Source organism: Arachis hypogaea, chromosome 19 (genome assembly GCF_003086295.3).
Source record: "Arachis hypogaea cultivar Tifrunner chromosome 19, arahy.Tifrunner.gnm2.J5K5, whole genome shotgun sequence".
Lineage (NCBI taxonomy): Eukaryota > Viridiplantae > Streptophyta > Magnoliopsida > Fabales > Fabaceae > Arachis > Arachis hypogaea.
Window position 1 is genome coordinate 42,543,453 of NC_092054.1, and position 10,601 is coordinate 42,554,053.

General features: G+C 34.0%; 1 long non-coding RNA gene across 1 annotated transcript; it reads left to right on the forward strand.

Annotated features, from left to right (window-relative positions):
- Positions 1 to 5,335: 5,335 nt before the first annotated feature.
- On the forward strand, positions 5,336 to 7,384 carry LOC112775070 (uncharacterized). Its single transcript, XR_011877737.1, has 3 exons — positions 5,336 to 5,746; positions 6,476 to 6,645; positions 6,837 to 7,384. It is a non-coding gene; the product is annotated as an uncharacterized lncRNA (long non-coding RNA).
- The last annotated feature ends 3,217 nt before the right edge of the window (positions 7,385 to 10,601 follow it).

Below are 10,601 nucleotides of genomic sequence, written 5' to 3' on the forward strand. Positions count from 1 at the left end.
AGGAGCGAGGTCACGATTGCGATTGTGCTGGAGCAAAGACATCTTCAGAGAGAAAGACATGGTATGCAGCCGAGCAAGAGGACAAAAAGACTTACAAGACGGATTAGGGGTCACCGACGAAGACAATACTCTGGTTCTTCAAATTAAATCGGGGGAGGTGCGGCGATGGCCTTGCGTGACAATGCTCGTTGACAGCAACAATGGCTTCGGGGCATGGTCAGGGGTACGGAGCGTGAGGCTCGATCTCGACGTCTTGCAACATGTGGTAAAAGAGTCTCCGGTGGCAATGGCTTCTTGGAATGAAGTGTTGATGGAGAAGAAGAAAGAGGAGATGAAAACTCTAGGTATCAGCAAGGGTGGGGCAGGTTTCAGGCAGATTCTCTTTGAACGACACCGTTTCTATATTGCCAAGCTAGGACTTAATAGTACACATCAACACTGTTAAAATGATAGTTTGCTGGGGATCGGACGGAGACTCATAATTTTCAATTTAAGAGACGTAGTTGATCATTTATAAACGTCAAGAATTGAATTGATACACGATTTGAATTTCGGAGATTAAATTGGACATTTATTCTTTTTTAAATAATAAAATTTATTAAATTAATCTAAAAAAATGATAAATAAAATCTAAACATAATTTAAATACAAATAAAAAATAGTCAAATTATATCACTTTTTTTTATAATTTTCTTCTAAATTCTTAACATCAATACATTGTTACTCACAATATGTTTTCGCAAATTACTATAAAGAATTAAAAAAATAATTAATTTTAAATTAACAAATAATTTAGAGCAACAAAAAAAATATAGAAACATAATTTTGTAATTAAAAATAGATTTTTTATTTTAAAAAACAAGTTAAATCACACCGTTTGAAGCATATATATGAGAAAAACAAAATAAATACAGAAAAAACAAAAAAAATAAATGAAAACAACATAAACTAAAAAAAAAAGTTAAATAGGTATATTTGAAAATTCAAATGTTTAATTTTTTATAAATATATTTTTTGTAGTTCTTAGCCTTTTTCTATATAAAAAAAAATTGATCTGGCAAGCAAGCACATCCCGCTCTGCCGAATTAGATTTGGTGATAAAAGTTTTGCAGGTCAACCTAATGGATTTGCCTATTTAGCCAACCTTAAACTATTATTGAAAGGTATTTTGGAGTGTAAAAAGTAAAATTTTTAATTTTAAATTGAAGCCAAATTATATCGTTAAAAGACAAAGACTAATTTCAAATACTTGTTACACTGTACATAATTTTATTAGGTTACAAAGTAGAAATTATCAATTGGGTGATTAATATTTTACAAAAAAGTTGTAAAATATAACTGTCATAAAATTATATATTTCAAAAGTTTAAATTAATAAAAAAATATAACATTAATAGTTATATGTATTTTTAAATGTTCTTCTCAAAATCTTCTTTTGAGTTTGTTTGATTTTTATATAGGTTTTTTTTTTCTTTATTTATCTTATGCTATTTTTTTATTTTTGGAGTTTATCAAAGATCAAATTTTAAACTTTTTAAATATAGAATTCTGATATCATATCATAAAATTAGTCATTCTAAAAATTTAAACTGATGAAAAAAGATAATATTAATAATTATATGTATCTCTAGCATAACAAATGAGTAAGGTTAGAGGAGTTGAGGGAGGATTAGGATGGCAATAGAAATTCTATTTAAGTGAATCAAATGATACAAATTTGAAAAATTATTACATATTAAATTTGGATAAATTATAAATATTGAATTTATGAGAGATGATTTACGTTTTTCATATATATTTTGGTAAATATAGCACTCTGTTCGGGCTTGTTTAAACTAGGATGGTCATATAGAACAATATAGGTTAATCTTTTTTTTAAGATTATATAAGAAACTAGGTACAAAGTATATCAACAAATTTAGACCAATATATACAAATTCTCATTAATTTTGTAAATATAAGAGTTTTTTTATTATTCTACTATTGCTCCTTAATTAATTGATATGATATTGTGATTTAGTTTTGAAATTTTTATTTTAACTAGACAAATTTAATTAAAATACCCAACAATATTATTTTCATGCATAATATTCTTGAAATAAATAAATTTTATTTCAGAAAGTATAATTTTTAATTTAAAACAAATGCTCATTAAAAATATTGAAATCTTATAAAATATAACCAATTATTTTTTTTTAGTTTTATTTTAAAATATTTTTAATTTTAAATTAAAATTACCAAACCAAACATATTTTTCTCTAATTTAAGTTTTCGAAAACTTAAAACGTAGAAGGAAAACATATTTTTTAGAAATCAGCCAATTACACCTTAATTTTTTAGGAAATAAAAACAAAAAAACATTTCTTCAAACCAAACACAGCTTAATTTTTTTTTCCTATTGAAAAGTAAACAGAAATTGTTCCATTTTAAAAGAGGGAGAAGGCTTTATTTTTTCCGTTTTTAATTTGGTCATAACACAGACTCACACACACAATATATGCTTCTTTAATCACCTCGCAACTAGAGATGATATTAGGTATGGTAAGATATAGTTTATATTCAACCTTAATCCTACTTATGGGTTGAGACTTTTATATAAATCTAACTTTACTCTACTCGCAGATAGTTAAAAATATCTCAACTTTAATCTTATATATTCTTAATTCGCAGGTATTCGACTCTACCTGTGGATAACAAAAAAGATGCAACATTATTATATAACTTGATGATAATTTAAAATAGAATTGATTTTTATGTAAAAAAAAAGAAAAACGTATTAAATTATCAAATAATGATCTTCTCTTAGTGTCTAAGGATCTTTTGCATTTAGTGAGAGGTCTTTGATTCAACATGCACTTAAAATGTAACACCCTTACTACCAAAATGTCACGCTTCCGGTTACGCCACTCAGTGGCGGAGCCACATAGTGAGAAAGGGAGGCAATGTCCCCCTCCCCCTAATTTGAATTTTTAACATATAAATTATATGTAAATTTCAGTTTAGCCTCCCTAAAATTTTATTTTAGTTTTATTTTATTGTGTAAATATTTTTGGTCTTCCTCTAATATTTTATCTAGCTCTGTCCTTGATGCCACTCTAATAGAGATGATATTATGACAACATCCATATATTTAATAATAAAAAAGGAGTTAGGAGTTTTTAACTCGAATCCACACACACACACATCCAGACATTTCATATTATTACAAACTGTAAGACTCACATAATCACCAAAAATATACTTTTCACATCAATATCGATTTATAACAACTTCGTAATATAAAATTATGTTTTAAGAAAAATCCCTACCTCAAATAATCGAAACCCATAAAACCAAATGCGTCTAGAAATCCTTTTTTCTCGGCCAAAAATCAGTGGCATCAAATCCGACTATTTCCTGCAATAGCAACAACCACAAAAGCATCATGCAACAACAGTAACTCAACTCTAAGATATTAATGTCACAAAAATCTCAGCAATATATAACAGAACAATTACTATTAGGGGCTCGGAACAAGGAACAACTTACCATAATTACGAATAGGCAAGAGAATGGAGCAGCGGCAACTCCGGTGATGACTTCTGGCGAACAAAACAACGACAGAGAGCTCCGGCAGTGACGCAACAGCTTGGTGTCGCATGCAACAGCCATTAAACTCAGGATTCAAGAACCGGAACTCGACCCTACATCACCAACACCTTAGAATCTCTAACAAATTATATCAGAATACCAATTTTAAGAGTTAGAACGAAAATGCTTACCATAACTAAGGAGCAACAACTGAACCGAGCAGCAGTAGCTCCGGTGGTAGTTCCGGTAGCCACAACCACGGAAGCACAGCCTCCAGCAGTGGCGGCGGTGACGGCAAAACACAAACAGCGGCGACATCCTCCTCTCCTTCAGCTCGCACATCTCTCTCTCTCTCTCTCTCTCTCTCTCTCTCTCTCTCTCTCTCTCTCTCTTCGCAGTCAGCGACGACATCAGATCTGGTAGCGATGGAGGCATGAATGGCGACGAGCCCAGCCTGACGACAACCCCCTTGAAGGCGATGACGACGCGGCTCCACGACGAAACGGCGACGACGACGTAAGCTCTCTCTCTCTCTCTCTTTCTCCTCGCGAACTCTCTCCTTTGCGAACTCTCTCTTCCTTCTCAAGTTTGACGGCAACGACGGCACCCAGTCTTGTCGGCGCCGTCCTCTTCCTCTCTTCCCTCTTCTCTTCTTCTTCCTCACTCCCTTGAGCTTTCCCTCTCTTTTTTTCCCCTTTCTTCCGCGGGCATCGGGGGTTGGCGGCGGTAGTGTAAGTGTGTGTGAGAGAGTGTGTGTTGTGTCAGGGTTAGAAGTAGTGTAAATTAGGGTTTGTTTTAGGAATTTTGGGGTTTGATAGAGTAAGAATTTTAATAAAAATAAAGGATAGAGTAATAATTTAAAACTAATTTAAATACAAAATAATTATCTTTAGAATACCATTTAATTATCAACTTGTAAATTATTTTTAAATAAATACGAATTCAATGAAAATTTGAGATGATTAAATTAATTTTTTTTATTTATAAAATAAAGTTCAAAGTCTAAATATTCAAAATATAGCATACAAAATTTTTATTATCTTTCAGTTACTAAAGCTTCAAATCATAAATAAGAAAATATCCAATTACTATGAGAATTATATGAGTACAAATTGATTTAAAACTCAAAATCTCATAACTTAACTTTAATTGCCTTTTTATAAGATAATTTTCTGAAAATAAAGTCATGAATAAATATCATAAATCTTAGTTAATTTTATATTTTAATTTCTAAAAAAAAAGATCCAGGATCTTACATGAAACATATATATATATATATATATATATATAGTGTAGGTTAGTAGGGTTAAGATTCAACCCGCACCCTTTCTGACCTGCACGAGAACTCTACCATACTTTAAAGTTGTACTCCCTATATAATATCATTTTTTAATTTTTACATTAACCTTTAACACGTCATATTAGTATTTAATAGAATAAACTGATTTTGAAGGCTAAAATAGACAATTTTTTTATTTTACTAGACTAAAGCTAAAAGATTATAGAGACCAACACTGCCAGAAAAACATTCACAACCATCGAAATTTTTTCATCACTATGGCAATTAGGATTATCATTGAAATTCCAACAATAATCTCAAAATTGGAATAGTTAATCATGTTACTGTCAGATTGTGAAATCCATTTAAAAGTTTGACGCTAAAATATGATGCGGAATAATATTAAAAGATATGCACGTTATCCACAAATTTGTCCAACATACAGTATTATGGCAACAAAAACACTTTTTTGGGCTATTATTTACTATAGATTGAATTTCACACTAACCAATATGTGGCATTTTGATTAATGAAATTCAAATTATTGTTGGATTTTTCTTACGGCAATTCCGATTTAATTGGAAAATTAAATTAAAAAGGAAAGCCTCCCCCTCGTTCAAGTGAATGCTTTTCCTTTCCTCTCTTCCTTCCAAATCACCCCAAACCCCTAACCCTAACCTCCATGTTATTGCTACTGCCCCCAGCTATCGTTGTAACCCCCGCTATCACCCTAATCAACCCCCACCCCCCGGTCTTCCCCACCGCATGTACCATTCTTGTCCATGTCTCTCGTACACCATTATGCCGTCCGCCACTGCCCAATTAGTTTGCCATTTGTCTATGCAGTATTGCATCTCCGCCTTCAACCTTTTCCTTTCATTTCCTTTGAATTCAAAGGTAGGTTATGATTTTTTTTTAAATTAATTTTTTTTTTCATTTTCATGGTGTGGTTACCTTTCAATTATGTTGGCAAAGCAAAGCAAACTATTGGCCTTAGGTTTTGTTGTTTCTAATTTTATTTTAATTTATTTAAGTTGATTTTTTTTATAAATGTGGTTAATTTTAATTTTGAATTATTAACAGTTTTCTATTTAGATTATTTAATTTTTAGTAAATGTGATGACTTGATTTATGTTAATTTGGTTTATTAGGATTTAGGGCTTGTTAGGTATGTATTTTGATTGATAATAAGAAGGATATTATTTTAGCAAGTATAGGAACATTCAACACAACTCATTCACAAGTATAAAGGTATAAAATGTATAGTATCATATTATATGAACAATATAAGGAATTAAGGCATATGTGTATGAATAGTTGGCTCCAAGATCACCTACAACCAAGAATAAAGATAATGAGAAAGAGAAATTAAAGAAGAGAGAATGGCCAGAGAAGAAAAAGGAATCAGAGAGAAGACTCACAAATCACTTCACACCCTCTCTGATGCATGCTCTTGCCTTAATATCATTGCTCATTAACCAATTATGTTATGGCCCTTTTAACGCAAGTTATAAGGCCCCTTTTTATCACTTTAATTTTTACATGTGAGGGACTATCAGCTTTGATTTTATGCCCCCTCTCTATATCATTATTCCCTCATTTAAAAATGACCTTGCTGCCCTCAAGGTTGAAGGATGGAAATTGTTGCATCACCTCGTATGGTTCCCAAGTGTCTTCCTCTTCGGGTATCCCCTGCCGTTTCACCAAAACCTGTTTTTGCTAGGACTCATCCTTCTTATTCATTTGATGGTCCAAAATCAGCTGAGTTTGGACTCTTGATAAACCACTATTTTATGGTATATTTTGGATTGAATTAAGTGAATTTTGTCACTTATTCTTACATTTATCCATATAAATTGCATGTTTTTAAGTTTTCTTTTTAATTTTGTGTTATGATTGAAAATATGCTTCTTAGGCCTTAAAATTGCTAATCTTAATCCTCTTTTATTACCATCGATGCCGTGACATGTGCTTTAAGTGATTTCAGGTTTTATAGGGCAGGAATGAGTTAGAGGATGGAAAAGAAGCATGCAAAAATGGAAGGAACACAAGAAATTAAGGATTTCAGATTCTGGTAGAGACACGTACGCATGGGCGATGCGTACGCGTGACCGGTGCAGCAGGCAAGCGACGCGTACACGTGGCTAACGCATATGCGTGGCAAAGCGTCACATGCTGCAGATATCAGAACTCGCTGGGAGTGATTTCTGGGCTGTTTTTGGCCCAATTTCAAGCCCAAAAATGGGGGAATCAATCATTCATACTTTTTCATCCATACACACATTAGGTTTAGATGTAGAATTCTAGAGAGAGGCTCTCTCCTCTCTCCAGGTTTTAGGGTTTTTAGTCCTGTTCCTCCTCCAATTCAGATTTCAATCTTGCTTTAATTTAGTTTTCTTCTACTTTTATTTGTTCTAACACTTTAATTATCTACTTCCCTTATGAATTCCTTTAATTTGCTAATTTAGTTTGAGTTCATGTGTCACTCTCAATTTTCATTAATGCAATTTATGTTTCATGGTTCTTATTATTCAATTGCTTTGTTATTGTTATTTCTTTGCTTTGGTTAGTCTTAGATTTTGTTATGACTTGTTAGTTTTCTGTTTTTTATTTTATGCCTTCCAAGTGTTTGATAAAATGTTTGGTTGGATTTTAAATTAGATTTTTATGTTCTTAACTTGGATTGATCAATTAGAGACTCTTGAGTTATCGAAATTCTTTTGTTGATTGGTGATTGAAAATTGCTAGTTGGTTTAAGCTTCATTAAATCTAGTCTTTGATTAGGACTTGTGAACTTAAGTTGATTTTGCTCACTTGACTTCCCTTTATTGTTAGAGGTTAACTAAGTGAAAGTAAAAGGAAATTACCATCACAATCGATGATGATAATGAGGATAGGAATTCCAACTCCTTACCAGGACTTTTCTTAGTCGTTATTTTATTTCGTTGTTATTTACATTACTTGTCTTTTATCACAAAAGAAATCCAAAAAATACTTTTTCATAACCAATTATAAGTACACTTCCTTGCAATTCCTTGAGAGACAACCCGATATTTAAATACTTCGGTTAATTTTATTGGGTTTGTATTTGTGACAAACAATTTAAACATTGACTAAGGATTAATTGTCGGTTTAGGACTATACTTGCAACGCAACATTTTTGTGAAATTCTAGACCGACGAAAATCCTCACATCAATTTTTGGCGCCATTGCCGGGGAATTGCAAACGTGTGCCTTATTATTGGTTATTGTATATATTTGCCTTTTACTTGTTTGTTAGTTTTTGTTAGTTTTAGGACTTTGTTACTTATTTTTATCAGTTTTTGTTTTTATTTGCTACTATGAATTCTCATCCCTTTGGCTATGAGAGTGGTTACAACTATATTGTAGGGAATGGAAGCTACAATGAGGATATACATCAAGAATGGAACCATCAAAGGTGGGAGGAGCCTCAATCTTATGACAACCCTCTTGGCAACAACCTCCACCAACGTACTATGAGCAATAGCCATTCCAAGATGCATACCAATCCAATAGCTATGGTGGACCCCCTTGTAGTTACCAACAAGCCCCATCATATGCCTATGAACCCCCTCCTCAACATAGTTTTGAACCACCATACTCACAAGCCACCTACAATCAAACACTTCCATATGACCCTAACCCATATCCACCACACCAACCACCTTTTGAGTCAAATGAACCATACATAGAACCACCCCAATTCCAACACAATTACCCCCAAGAACCACCACCACAATATACACCATCTCCATATCCTTATCAAGAAGAACCACCTTCATATTATGAGCCCTTTCTCCCAACAAATGAACCCTCCTATTCACCCAAGCTTCCATAGATGATACCTTTAGTGTTATTCACCAAGGGCAAAGAGAGCTTCAAACCACACTTACCTCTACTCTCACTGGTCTCACTTCTACTCTCCAAGCTCTTATATCCCGTATGGATCCACCCTCTACCTCCAATACTCAACCCTCAAGCTCTAGTACACTTTCTTTTCAACCACATAATGATCTCTCAATCCCACCACCACCCTCCATGAAAGAACACCCATATCCATCAATCCAAGAGCAACACGATCCCAATTATGCTAGTGACATGAAACAAGAGAGAAGGAATCATCTTAGGGACTTAATGAATCGGATTCATGCATCCATACTTCAAGAAAAGCAAGAGGAGGCCCAAAAGGTGGAGGAGGTAGAGACCCTGAAAAATGAAGGAATGGTTGAAGAATTAGGGGAGGTTGAATAAGAGGGAAGTTCCATCATTGAAGACAACTCTACACTAAGTGAAATTAAAGATCTTGTTGAAACTTCTTCTATCGGATGTGAAACCAATGTTGAGGAGGAATGTACACACCCTCCAACACATGACTTGATCAATGAGGAAGAGTTGGAAGAAGTTAACAAGAAAGTGGGAATTGAAGAAAGTTGTCAAGAGGTGGAAGACATCAAGGAGGAGTTTGATTTTGTACTAGAGCAAGTGGAGAAAGCCGAAATCATCGAAGAAGAGGAAGTGGTTGAAAAATTAGGAGATGCGGAACCTCCATGGGAAACTCAAGTCATAAAGCCTCCTTCCAAGACGTTTGAATTTGATGTTGAGAAAGGTGTACAATCTCCAAGGCATATCATGGTTGAATACTTTGAGGAGGTTGATCATGAGATGGATTCAATAATTGATGAGTTTTTATCTACAATTGAAGCCTCTCCCATTGGACTTGAAGAAGAGGTTAATGTTGAAGAAACTTGTCAAGAGGTGAAGATCATCAAAGAGGAGTCCAAGAGAGTGAAACACACATTGGTAAGGCCGCCATTGAATGGGAAGGGGATCTCGACCAAAATCAGCCTTGAATGGGGACATTTCAATTGTAGAATGATATGATGTATTGTAGTTAAAAGCAGCTCACGATAAGAGATGATACCAATTTTGGGGATTTTCTTGAGTATAACAGCATAAGTACTTCTCCAAGCATCGATTCAAAACCTCTGTCTGTCCATCCGATTCGGGATGGTATGCTGAAATTCGTGCTAACTATATAGATTCCCTACCTACCACAACATTATTCCCAAACTTTACTGGTAAAGACCTTATCCTTGTCGAAAACAATGGATTGAGGAGTGTGGTGCACGAAATTGTGATATCCAGGCTCGAACAATCCCTGGCAACGTGAGCAACTTGGTACGCGTAATCGTGATTACACTTTAATTATGTAAAATTCATGGCTCTTTCTTTCCCTGGCAATGACGCCAAGAACATGGTGCCAATACCATGGTTCACAACTTCGATACAACTAACCAGCAAGTGCACTGGGTCGTCCAAGTAATACCTTACGTGAGTAAGGGTCGAATCCCACGGAGATTGTTGGTATGAAGCAAGCTATGGTCACCTTGCAAATCTCAGTTAGGTAGATATAAATTGATAATGATGTTTTCGAATAATAAATAATAAAATAGGGATAGAAATACTTATGTAAATCACTGGTGAGAATTTCAGATAAGCGAATAGAGATGCTTCTCATTCCTCTAAACCTCTGCTTTCCTGCTATCTTCATCCAATCAATCTTACTCCTTTCCATGGCTGGCTTTATGCAAGGGCATCACCGTTGTCAGTGGCTACATCCCTTCCTCTCAGTGAAAAATATGCTCACATGCTCTGTCACAGCACGACTAATCATCTGTCGGTTCTCGATCATGCTGGAATAGGATTCACCCTCCTTTTGCGTCTATCACTA